This window comes from Haemaphysalis longicornis, unplaced genomic scaffold (assembly GCF_048455015.1).
Source record: "Haemaphysalis longicornis isolate Haplotype H1 unplaced genomic scaffold, Haemaphysalis longicornis Haplotype H1 scaffold_1, whole genome shotgun sequence".
NCBI lineage: Eukaryota > Metazoa > Arthropoda > Arachnida > Ixodida > Ixodidae > Haemaphysalis > Haemaphysalis longicornis.
The window spans coordinates 402,305,773-402,319,101 of NW_027526203.1; the positions used below are offsets into that span (position 1 = coordinate 402,305,773).

Below are 13,329 nucleotides of genomic sequence, written 5' to 3' on the forward strand. Positions count from 1 at the left end.
AGTCAATGTACTCCACCAATATTGCTTCGATATTCAAGGACGCGGACTGCAACTGATGCAAATGATGTCTTATGGAGAGAATGCTGTGCTTGTTGACGCCGCCAAAATGACATTGAAAACAAGTATCACCGCTTTTTGGGAAAGTAGGTAGTTACAGCGGAAAGTGGCTTTATTGCTTGAAATGAATAGATAGTTTTATGTAAGGCAATGGCGTACTTTATTATGTTCGTTTCTGCATGCGGGGATGGCAGAACGAGGGGGCGTGAAAGGGGGGGGAGAGAGGGAGTCCCGCGTATTGCAAACTCGTAACAAAACATTCGTTATAGGCGGGTTCGGCTATTTCGAACTATTGGATGTATCGAACTAATCGTGGTGCATATTGCAGTTCGCTATAACCGGGTTTGACTGTAGCTATAAATCAAGACTTCATGTGGCCGTTACGAGATTTTACCCGCTACCGTATCGCACAGCAAAAACTTGCTACAAAATGTGCTTCAACAGTGCACGCTTGAACAGTTGCGGGAAAACACCGGCCTTTGAGGAAACTGCTACACATCCTCCGGCCAGCGTACTTGTAAATGACGTTGCTGACAATATTATTTAAAACCATTGTGGTTTATTAAACGTGACACAATTCTTTACTAGTCAGAAAAACGCCTACTAAAGGCAAACGTGTGTTCAACAATGCTGTTTTTCACGATATTACCACTTGTTTGGTGTGCATTGCCTGTGTTTACTTTTTTTTTACCTTAAAAATTCCAATGCTGCGGGACCAAGTCTGTTGTTTACAGTAAAAGGAACCCAATTTCTTAAAGCCGTAAAAAGAAATCCTAATACTCCCGGTTAGCAAGTTTCAAGGACGGCACCCAATTTTTTTGGAACGAAAAAATTACAATAGCCGATAACGATGAAACCCACACATCAGAAGAACGCGGCCATCAATAAAAAAAAAGATGAGCTCTACAATCGACTCTCGATAATTCAAAGTCGTTTAATTGGAACTTTCGGCTAGTTTAAAACTTTAGGATTAGAACTTAGAACGTTTAATTGGAAATTTTTGGCTGGTCCTGGCAATTTTACCTGCAATCCGATGAAAGAAATTGCTCTATCATTCGAAGCTAAAACTCCATTATATCGGGTTAAATGGAAACTATTTCGAATAAAAAAGCATCGAGGTGACCATCATTTCTCGATAAAATTAGAATTTTCAAGCGCAAATGATGTCGGCGCCCATCGCAACTGACGCACCGCTCAGTTGATAAAGCGGCACGCCAATGGAGACTCGCGCCAGCGTACGCATCTCTGTGGAGGTCCTCAACCACACTGTGTCCTCAACCTCCTTTCTTGCGCGCAGCGCCGTGCGAGCAGTTTTGTGTGCTAAACGCTTCAGGCTTCGATTTCAGCATCGAGTCGCAACTATCATGGCAACCCGTGTCGTACACTCGACTTGGCGACGAAAGTCGAGATCCTGAACGAAATCAAGAAGGGAGACGTGTTGCGGAATGACTGTTCTTGCGCTTTTACTTTAATTGGAAGTTCAGCTAATTCGAAGTGTTTTGCGGTCCCCGTGGGACCTATTATTGACGGGAGTCGACTGTGACTGTATCTGATTCTTCTTGCATGCAACAAAACTTGTCAGGCATATATTACGTAGATAGCGGGACGAAGACTGGACATTGGCGGCTTTTTCAGTGGACTGTCTGAAATTTTTAGTTACGAGCAAGGTGAACTGACAAAACCCATACCCAAATCTGCGCCCCGATTTGAGACAAACGCAGGGCGAATAGCACCTGTCACAAGAGGAGCTCACCAACTATTGAGCCTGCTGTCATTAAATTTTCTTGTGTTCATTCGTTACTTAAAAGTCGATAATGAAACAGTTTTAATGGTTACTGAAATTTCCTTGGGGACAAATTAATACGATGCTAAAATCGGCACTCCAAACGCGATTGAAGCGGAGTGTCACATAAGCCCGAAACGTAAACTGGCGGAGTTTCCGCCATTCGTGGTCTTTTGTTCTTGCAAGTGAAGGCGAAGAAAGCTTTAACGCCATAAAATGCAGCGGATAGATAATAAGAGCTCGTGCTGTGAAGCAGCCCTTACAACCACGGCCCTTATGCGTTAGATGTCTTCCGATGTCATTACGTTCTTACCCAGGTACGCAGAAAAAAAAACGTGTATCGGTTTTTTTTTCTGCCTACCTCCAAGTACCGGCATAACATAATAACAATAATAACGCGCTCCGCTTCGTAAATAGATATCTACCAGCTCACCTTACAGCGTCCGGTACGACGATCAAACGGTCGGTTGCTCTGCTGGAACGTCCCAACCTGTATCACACCAGGCGCCCGTTCGCAGGCGCTAGCTCAACCACGTTGATGCTGGGGGCGCCGTCGGAAATCCCGGCATCGGTTCGGCAACGCATACGACCACCAATGCCAACACACCAACAGCAAGGCTTGTTCTATGAAGATTTCAACCTTTCGGGGACGTTTCGGACCACCTTTACGCAACCTCCAACACAGCAAAACAATATCCCGCGTGGAAAGACCTCCACTTCTCTGATTCCACAAAAACTTCGCTTTGTCAACGCTTAAGTTGTTTCACACTTTGCCGCGCAGGTAACCCCGTCTCGCGCCGCAACGGCACCTGCGCAAAAACCGGTTTATTGCTGCGTGTGCTCCTGGCGCCATCTCGTGAACGTAAGAGAAACATTACAAGTCTCATCTTTAACAAAAATGATTAAACCAATAAAATTAGCTTTATTAGCACAAGGAATAGTAAAAGCAATAATTTCTCAATAATCTTGGTGAATAAGTAATTAACAGGTAAATTACATTACATTCGCAAAAAAAGAAAAAGCGTTACCATGACTACACCTTATGGCGCCATCGCTTGAAAGTTTTTAAAGCATGTTCCCAAGTATTTCGGGATTTCGGGCCGCGGCCATTCGTCTGGTTAATCTGCGTTGACTTGAAATTCCTCAGATACACTCTTACACTGGGGTCAGCGGGGGTTCTTCAGCGCCGTTACAAGGAGGCATGCCTAATATCAAACCAAAGGTAAGCTACAAGATCGCTTCCAGGTATTGTTCCCAGTAACGGTGTCAGAAACCGTTGTTAGAACTAATTTTTAAAACGTTGGTGTCCGCAGAGTTTTTTTTTTTTTTTGTCTTTTCCACCTACCATATACCTCCCCAACAAATCTTGTCCCTGCGACTCATTTCTTTCACCATCTGTCACCATCTTACAAAGTGCCCTTGGCCATGTATAACTAGGCGCGCGTTTAAAATTCGAAGGTGGTATAAATTATTCCGTGACACGCCTTGTAACACAGGTGCAGCTTCCGTACCCTAACCCCACTCTAAACCTTAATTCCGACACTCCTGTCCGCAGTTTTGTGGCAACTGCAGTTTGTGTTCCCGTCATTTACTCTATTGTGATTAATTTTGAGCCTGCTGAGGCTAACAGTCTGTTTGTTCATTTCTTTCATGGTCTTTTTGGGGCTTTCGGCACTCGCTGGAAAGCAGCAAGTTTCAAAATGCCTTAAATGTCTGACGTTTTCGAATGATTTTACATGGCATTTCCTTAACTTCAATTTAATAGGCGAGTGCTACGTGCTTGTTATCGCCAATCATTGACAGTACCTTAACCCTCCCCCAGATGGAACTGAAACCTCCTCGCCTTAAACTCTGAGGACACCTAAGCACGCTTATGAGTTGTCCATGGGAAAGCATTAATGTCCATGTGAATGCTCCTTCGAGTTTTGCACAGCGAGTAATGTTTTGAAATTTTGCTGCAAGGTGTCAGAGGTGAATCGGCATGGACGGCCACCTATCGCTACTGCCGAGGTTGCGGGCGCCAACTATGTAAGTGTTCTGACGCCGTAACAATATGTACTGCTGTGCAAAGCAGCCTGGGTTGCTGGTGACTGTCACTGCTGTCGGACAGCAAATGGTATTCACAGCCACCACCGCGCAGCCTGCTTTCCACGTGGCTTTGCGCATGCTCAGGTGCTGCCTAGCAGCGTGAAATCCTCTGTGTGTCAATTATCAGCCATCATCAACAATATTATTGCAACCCAAATCGTGCCACAAGGTTTAAAAAGTGCTCTCGTTAGACCTCTTTACAAGAAAAACGTAAAAAATTCTGTCAATAGCTACCGAGGTATATCAATTTTGCCAACAATTGCCCTCGTACTAGAAAAACATTTGGTTTTTACAATGACTTCCTTTATCGAAAAACACGACATACTTTCGTCCTCCAACCAATATGGTTTCACCGCTGGTAGGGGTACACAAAAAGCATTGGATGACCTTTCGGATGTACTTAATAATGCCATTGATCACAATGAATTTGCCTGTTCAGTGTTTCTTGATGTATCAAAAGCATTTGATTCTGTAAACCACGATGTAATGCTTGACAAACTGCACCAATATGGTTTCCGTGGGCCTTTCCTGTTGCTATTAGAAAATTACATCCGTAACCGCCGACAGAAGGTCGTATTGGGTAAAATTACAAGCTCCCTACAAGTACTGCACGCTGGCGTTCCGCAAGGGTCTATATTGGCACCATTGCTTTTTAACATATGTTAATGATATTTCAAACTCTGTACTTCATTCCCGGGTATTTCAGTACGCGGATGACACTCTGCTTGTTTCTAGGCATAGTGCCTTCGATTTTGCTGTTGCAGAATCTGCAACATGATTGTGAACAGATAATGAAGTGGTTTAGCAGCAACGAAATTCGAATCAACACTAAAAAAACTCAATTTGTTTGCTTTCATAATAGTTTAAAGCCAATACCGGATGTTACATCAATTTTTTTGCATGTCCCTGGTTGTTCGAACTGTAAATGCACTCCTATTTTGCCTGTGGACTCTGTTAAATACTTGGGTATATTTTTTTATTCTAACATGTCTTGGAATGCGCATCTGGCCTTTATATGTTCTCAGCTGAGGAAAACTGCCTGTTTGATGTACGGGCTCAAATCACTTTGTTCCTTAACAGGACGTAAGCAAATTGCTTTTACCTTAGCCTATTCCACATTAAGGTACGGAATTTGTTGTTTTTACTTTTGCTCTGATTTCTGGAAAAATAAGGTGGATGCTATTTTACGTTCGATACTCAAACACGTTTTGTATGGTACACCAGATCTTGATAACAAAGATGTCTTTCGTGTTTTGCGCATGCCCGATTTTACCTTGTTGTTTAAACGAACAATTGTACTTGAGTATATTTGGTCTCTGCAATTTTGCCAGCCGTACACTCCTGTGCAGGATTTACGCCCTCGCGATCGTTTTCTTTTACCACGAACAAGAACTAGATTTGGTGAACATGTTCGCGAATACTATGTCCCGATGGTCCTGAATTCTTTGCCAGGCGACTTCTTTTCGATGAATAGTCGAAGAAAAATTAAAAACAGTCTCATAGAACTTCACTATCGCCTTTAACAGTGCTGCTTTCTTTTTTTTTCTTGTTTTTTTTGTGTCTAAATTATCATTCTTTTTACAACTTTTACCTGTTTGTTGGTTTGCGACGTGTTGCGTGCTGCCGGGAACTGCCCTTCAAGCCCTTGTGGCTTTGGCAGACCTGCATTTGTATTCTGTTTTTATGGAATCAATAAACACTATTATTATTATTATTATTATTATTATTATGCAAAGCACTTGCTATGGAATGCATTGCAGCCAACGCACATGCCCAGGTGGTGCCAAGCAGCTTGCGCTCCATTGTGTTTTATTAAAGTGAGGCATGCACTATGGGACACGTCATAGCCAATGGTAGGTTTAGCAACCGTTTGTCTGCTACAGACGCTGGATGCCAGCTTTTTCACTCAATAGGCCATGCAACCTGTTGGCAAGCGTTTGCTGATACATCGTTGGGTATGTGCTGCCGTGCGAGTATGTGCGAGTGCTGGGACTCACACGCAACAAAAAATTCCAGAGACAAGCATCATTAGTCAATACACCTCTGCAGTGGTTCATGAGTAGGGTTGTTCATTTTCTGGCTTTATATTTTTTAAAATTCGGGTGTAAAAATCGAGTGCTATTTTTTAAACTGATAATCAGAGAGGAATTGGGGTTTTTCATTAAAACATACCGAAAGTTGGGTTTTCTTCAGGTGAAATCTATAGATGTGATATGTAATAAACTCAGTTTATTTTATCAGAAGGTGTCACGAGGTTCTCTATATGTCTTAACTGGCGTTTTTTTCAAGCTGGTAATCGAAGGGACATCAGGGTTTTCTAGCAAATACTTTCCGAAATTTGGTGCTTGTTTGGAAATGAATCAGTAATGATGACAGTAAAGAGCATTGATAACTTGTAACAAATGAAACATTTTATTCACGAAAAGCTGGTCATCGATTTTTTACACACCCTCGTTTACATACATTATCATCTGCAATCACAACATGTGGGTCTCCGTTTGAGACCTGTCCAATTGCTGAACATGCTTCAGCTGGGAGAAAGTTTTCTTGACATCGCGGCTTCTGTTAGACAGGCACAGCAATGTCAGTGCAGCATTTGCCAGCCTAGGGTAGCGAGCGGTAGAGTCATGCCAATATGAGTTTGAAAGCTGTGTTTGTGGGCATTGCTTCCAAAGTGTACTGGTTGCGATCGGTGGACCATCAGCCCAGAATTGTGCAGATCGATACTTTGAAGGGTCCATTCAAGGAGAAAATTGGGTTTAACCCAATTCTCCTGAACCATGTTTGGGGCATAAAAATCGAGTAAAATGAGGTTTTACCTGAAAAATAAACCCTATTTATGAGCCAACTTACTGCTTTTGCATTACAAAAAAAAATGTTCAGTAAAGACTTCAAACTTCCCCACCATCTCTCCCCAGTAACGCGACATTAAAAATTAAAGAAGTTAGTTTGGGTATGCCATACCTTTAGGCAATTTTCGCAGATACGTTAGGCATACCTTTAGACATGACACACTTTTAAAAGACAAAAAATGTCCCTCCCCCCCAGGTAGGTGATGAATAATAACCGATTCAGGATAAGCTCCCGACTACTGCACTGTGCAAGAGCTGTGGCCCAGTGCTTTGGTTTTTTTAGCACCATGGAAAAGATTAGGGAAAGGGTGAAAGAGAAAGAAGGAATTCCAGCAGCCCAGCAGCAGTTGGGTTTTGGTGGAAAATAAATGTAAATATGTCTTCAACTGCCCCTTAACAGTACGTTTTTTTTAGCTAGTTGGTCTATGATTTAACATGGTAAAAACACAAATGAAGAGGTCACAGACAGGAAGGAGACAGCACATGAGCATCATCTTTTGACTCTTTTATTTACAGAATATGCAACAAGTGCTGAAAAAAATGTGGGGTGTACGAGTTTCTTCAAGCATAAAAATTAACCTCAAATGAAAATTGTGTCATGTCGCCTATTCAACCAGCGCCATGCTCCCAAGTTGACAGGAACAAGAGTGAGATCTTAATTAATTTTTAGGAACATGTTCTGAATGCTTCTGTTTTCAGAATCGATTTGTTTTGCATGCCCAGACGCCTGTTTATGCACATTAGCCATGCACTAGTTAGCCTCAAACAGCTGCTATTCCAGACTCTTTGTTAAACTTTCATGCACTCAGTGCTTGCCTTTTCTGTGAAGGTGGTGTATGAAACTAAACTACTAACAACTCGGACCAGCATATGTCTTGCCAGAGAGTGAAGCTACGTTTACAAGCCATACTTACCCGTTTATAGTTCAAATGTTGCAGCCAGCCCTTAGCGTTGTCTAGGCCATTCGTTGTCATATCGGCCCTTACTTCCCGCTTGTCACATGCAACTCTAAAGGGTAAGGCGCTGGCAGGGAGCACGGGCAGAGAAGACAGTGGCACTCCACCTATGGAACACCTTTATTTCTGCTCTTCAATAGCCACAGCCTTACCCCTTGTTTGTGAAGGTTTTTCCTGACGCCAGGGGGTGCCATCTTAATTGGTCAGCAGCGTATGCACACTCCCTTGTTGCCCTGCACTTTCCACCACCTACAAGGTGCTATAGCCGCCCATCAATTGCTAGCCTGCAGGAAACAGCTCCATAATCATCACGTGCCCGTGGCATAAGCGCTTTAAGTCGCAGCTGTGATCACGGTAATCATGCACCAACATTAACCACGGTTAGTTATTGGCTACAAGTAGGCCCGAGGAACTATTACCACCAAACTGCATCAACATGCCGTGACGCCAATATCGGAACAAACCTGTGGTGGTATAATTGGTGTTATCTGGCAAGGAGTACATAAATAGTCCACAGCAACCAGCAGCTCACAAGAAAAAGGGACACCAGCCTCAGCATTAATAGCAGTTTGTGGCAGGGTCATTTTAAGCAACGCTAGAGCCTGCAGAAAAGCGGCAAGTCCGGCCCTCCTAAAAGTCTCAAGTTGAAAAAAATGGACCATCCTACCTACAATCCTGATCTTTTCCCAAGTGACTTCCATATGCTCACACTTTAGTGGTGTAAAACGTATGTTATTGCTAGGACTTCGAAATATTTCGATAGTGAATCACTGCCTGCCATTTTGTGTACAAAACCTAACTTCTTCCACATAAATGTCAACTTTTATAGACTACAACTCGCACTGCTGAACACAGGTGAACAAGTTTAGCTTTGTACCATCTGCTTTTCTTTTTTTCATCAGTGAGTTGTCCCAGAGTGTGTGTATTCCATCTCTTGAGAAAAAGAATTGTGCAGCTATTTTGCAAATACATGATGCACATATGTATGTCACACCCTTTGCTATGAATGACTTTGCAATATAGGCAGGAAATGAACTAAATTATCAGAGATTATTGCAGAAGCTGCTAGCTGCGATTGGGGTACTATGGAAATGTGTGAGTTGCATCAGACAGACATTCTTAGAATCAACAAGGTGAAAAAAAGGTTTGGTGTCTGATGTTCTTGTTTCTTCCTTGATTCTGTTGGTTCCAAATCTTGCTCCACATCATACTAGAACATTCTGGCTTCTTTTCGTTGTCTCGTACACGTGATACCAAAATTTTATAAACAAGCCGAAATCCCACGGCAGTACTTTCACCTATCATTCTTTTTTTCTTTCTTCTCGTATTTACTTCAGGAACAGACCTGCTTTCGCCGCCGTGCTTGCTGCAGTGGCCAATTTAGAGGTGCTTGGCATGGTCACTCCATTATTAAAGGCGTTGCACTTCCCCCTCCCCTCCCCCTACCCCATTTCCTTTCTGTACCTTTCCTGCACCCAGCTGGCCTACCCATTCCACACAGCACGTACTGCATTAATGTAAACAGAAAGGAGCCGTTGCCTGGATGTGTAAGAAGGTAGCAATGTTTACACAAGCATGACATAGATGGTGACACAAGTGCATCATTCGACCCCAGCCACATGACAATGCACGTTGTCAAATCACAGAGCAGCCACTGCCAGTATTTTCTTAATAGTAGAGAAGGTTTTTGGAATGTGCCAAACTGACAGTATCTGCCCCAGCGTGTGGACGTATTTCTAAATGTAACCAATCACACCAATGTCAGCGGTGGTTGGAGTGTGTCCAGTAGATGACATGTCTCGAACCTTACAATATGTGAAACCCCCGATGCCTCCGGGTTGGATTCTTGTCTTTGGAAATTATGTGCACCTTTGGCTGTGCTGAACAGCTTTGGCTAGAAAGATCCACCACTTGGGCCACTTCTCTTTTACCTAGGTGCCGAAGTTTTGCTCGACAGCTCCCTAAATCTACATAGATTTTGTAATATGAACCTGTAAAACGAGTTCTGCATGAACATTAAGTTTCAGTGTACCTCCACATGCCTGTCATTCCTTCACCGGGACTCAATTACCTTTGACTCCTTGCCCTCGCCTCTGGCAACAATCAAGATTTGCTGCAGACCTTGTGTAGGAAATTACCTACCGGCAAAGTTCTGAATCACCAAGAAAAGCCAGAATAAACTCAAGGCCAAATCGATAAAATACTTGCATAAGACAAGAGTATGAGTGACTCTCCTTTGCAATAGCCAATTGCTTTTAATATCTCACACTAACATTTGCTCTCTGCCTCCTATCTTTTTGGAATCTGTCATCAGCCAGTCCACAAGGGGTCCCGACACACTCATGGCTGCAAACCACAAGGTAAGAGGCACATGGTATTATACGAACCAGCCCGACTATTTGTGTTTGATATAGCTGCTGACTTAACCAGGCACAATAAATAAAACACACAGGCTTTTCTCCAGAACTGCTCACATCTGCTGCTAACAGCACATCCAAGGCCAATTTTTCGGGCTTCCAAAAACAAACTTTTTAATATACTGGCATGTGCGTTCAACCTCCCTAAGAGGCCCCGTACAGACACGGTAGTTTTTATATATCACAAAACGAAATGACTGTAGACCTTTCATCAGTGTTAAAAAAAATGACCACAGAATGCGATTGCACTAAAATAAAGTACCTTGTCTAACATGCCTATACTGTTGCTCCTGACAAGTACATATAGAACCATGACCCCATGTGTGCTGGGTCAGCCTTGGAAACTACTTCTTTAGTGCCGTGGAGGGTAGCTTGCTTTTTTCAGTGAGTAAACTTTTGTTTGTGTGGGCAGAATTGTTTGCGTCTCTCTTCATTTACACCTCCATCTCTTTTAAAATATTGACGGTCCCCATAAAAATTCCAGACCCTGATCCAACTGAGCCTGCATTTCCAGAGTTGTTTTTTACATCATCACTGTACAGTCTTTCGGGCACCATAAAGGCTTCATTAATATCTCATTCAAAAGATTGTCACATGCCACAGTAACAAGTGTGTCAATTTTCACACAAAATGCTTATAATTTAGCTCGATAATACCAGGAAAAAGTAGTGGTGATGCATTAGAGACTCATATCACAGAAACAAACATGATTGGCTGGCACTGGTCCGTGGCCACAAATTAAAGGTACTTCAGGGCATGAGATTTAAAATGCCACTTTTTTGTTTCTAGAGATTCAGTAATGCTTATGCCACAGAAGTATATTTGAAGCCAAAAATAATTCAATACTAGTGTTACTGCACTTTCTTGAGTGGCTCTTGCAATGCAACCACTTCACTTCACACATTTGTGCTGTGGTTCCTGAAGCACTTGGCTCCTAGACTTTGCTGCCCAACGCACTGCACATTTGAGTGAACCCACATGTTCCGCTGCAGAGAAAAAGAGCTACGCTGGGTTTTACTTTTAGTTTTACTCGCCCACCTCCAGTCCATGCTACACCACATCTTTAGGCATAGAGCTGGCATACCGGCTGCGCAATGTCAGCTGTTCCGCCAATTATGTCACAGCACGGCAATAAATTTAGAACGCACCCCAGTAACCAGAAATTCCCAGGCGATGGCAGCATTACGTGTAAACAAGAGTGCAGTGATCTTTGAAAGGCCCACTCTTTTGAGTGAAACAGTTATCAGTGTGCCTTCACGGCAATTACGCACATGACAAAGGCCACATTGCTATCGTAGCATTCTTCTAATGCTCTAATCAATGAAAGGTCTACTACACTTTTATTTTCCAACTATGCTTCCAGACCCAAACTATTCGTTGAGGCACCAATACCCATATCACCAAAGATGAGTCCTGCTCATGTCTAATCATTCTTTCCCGCTGTGTTATAGGCAACAAAGCAGGCTCACCGAACCAATTCGGCCCACATATTTTAAACACTAGAGAGCACAGATATTTAAAAATATTGTTTTTCGCAATTACAGGGGTGAGACAACTGAATCAGATTTAGGAGCAGTTTCTGGAGCAGCGAAATTTCAATTTTGGAGCAGAAGAACGACATTATTAGGTCACCTTAGGAGCCTAAAACATCAAATTTTTGGCAACTTTGGGGGAGGGGGGGAGTGCACTTTTTAATCGGTTTTGAATGTACATAACACTGAAACAGCCTTCCAATAAAGCTTTTTTTAGCAGAGTATCACAACGTACGAACTGCACTGCCTTTTTACAAACTATTTTTAACTTCTTCAGCTCTATGCATAGATAGCATGGAGTGCCGTTGAAAATATCGAATTGAAAAACTAAGCAATCGTAAGGCCTTTTTATTATCATCTGAATTCCAAGATTATTATTTTTGTAATCCCAGACTTGGCTTTAAACACAAGTGTAGAGCCATGGCAAAAGTTGTGCAAAGTGCAAAGCGAGGGGACAGTCGTCGCACCCCGCCAGCCCTCCCATTTCAATCCCCAAGGTGCACGTTCACCAAGATTGCAATTTGAGTAACGTTGGTATGTTTAGCCACCTTCCTCTTGGCATTAAATTTCACTTCAGATAGATGAACCATTATTACTAGCGTGCAATAATAGCCCGTCCCGCTATAGGACACTGCTAGAACATTTTCCGGCGATGTGGCCTGCGCCGCCACTTCTGCAGTGGCGATCGTCCCATTCCCACCACTCGCAAGCTCGCTGTCAAAGGCAGCAATAAATCAGCGGTTTATAACACCGCAACGGGTCTGAAATTTCACTTCAAGCACGCACCGCGCCTCACACTCATGGCCGAAATGCGGCGAATTCGCGGGCACCACGTTGTTTTTTAAGAACTTCCGTCTTTCGAGTCGCGCAACTTCCCGCAACAGATCAAACGACTATATGTAAACCCAGTCGCGCCTACAACCAAAACCACGGTAGAAATCAGCGAAGAGCACTCTGCCAGAACCACGAGCAACTGCTTGGCCCAGCGGCCATGTCTTCCAATCTTCAGCACAGTAATGCCGTTTTGGACATATGCAGCTCAGAAAATTGCAGTTGTTTCATCAACTTGCACAATTAGTTTGTCGTCTCAGTACACATAAGCATTTTTTCTACAGGACTTTGCAATGGTTTTCGATGGGAGACAAAACTCACAGAATATTTGTGACTTTTGAAAAAACTATCTCGGGGACAATTTTATGCAGGTTTTTTATTGAATGATCAATCAATTAAACCTTTACAAACAGCACCACCTTGGGGGTGCTGGAAAATTATGTCTGTAAGCATTTTTCCCCACTGAAACTGACGGGAGCGTTAAAATCCTTGGCTCTAAGACTGTTTTGGAGCAGCCTGGTGCAGAAACACAAATTTGTATCAAAACTGCGCAATATGTGCAGCTGTCTCATTCCTGTAATCAGACACACAGTATGGAGGGAAGACAGGGTACAAGAATTCACCCTTGTTCCATTCAGTCACTTTTTTTTTTTTTTTTTGCATTTCCTTCTTCATGCCAGCTGCTCACACTCCATCATGCCCGTAAATTCTGAAACAGTTTTAACGACCTTCAGACTGCCTATGGGTGCAGCGAGCTTTTACATTTATTCACATCGACAAGTGTTGATAAAGGTTAACTTTTTCCCTCCCCCA

At 42.9% G+C, this 13,329-nt stretch overlaps 1 protein-coding gene across 1 annotated transcript in view; it reads right to left on the reverse strand.

The window, feature by feature from the left end:
* The window catches only part of LOC144161161 (CD109 antigen-like), a 181,980-nt gene extending 179,322 nt beyond the window's left edge, over positions 1-2,658 (reverse strand). Inside the window, exon 1 of the mRNA XM_077692093.1 lies at positions 2,274-2,658. The gene's annotated coding sequence lies outside the window, so the exon portion shown is untranslated. The remainder of the gene's footprint in view (positions 1-2,273) is intronic.
* Between the last annotated feature and the right edge of the window lie 10,671 nt (positions 2,659-13,329).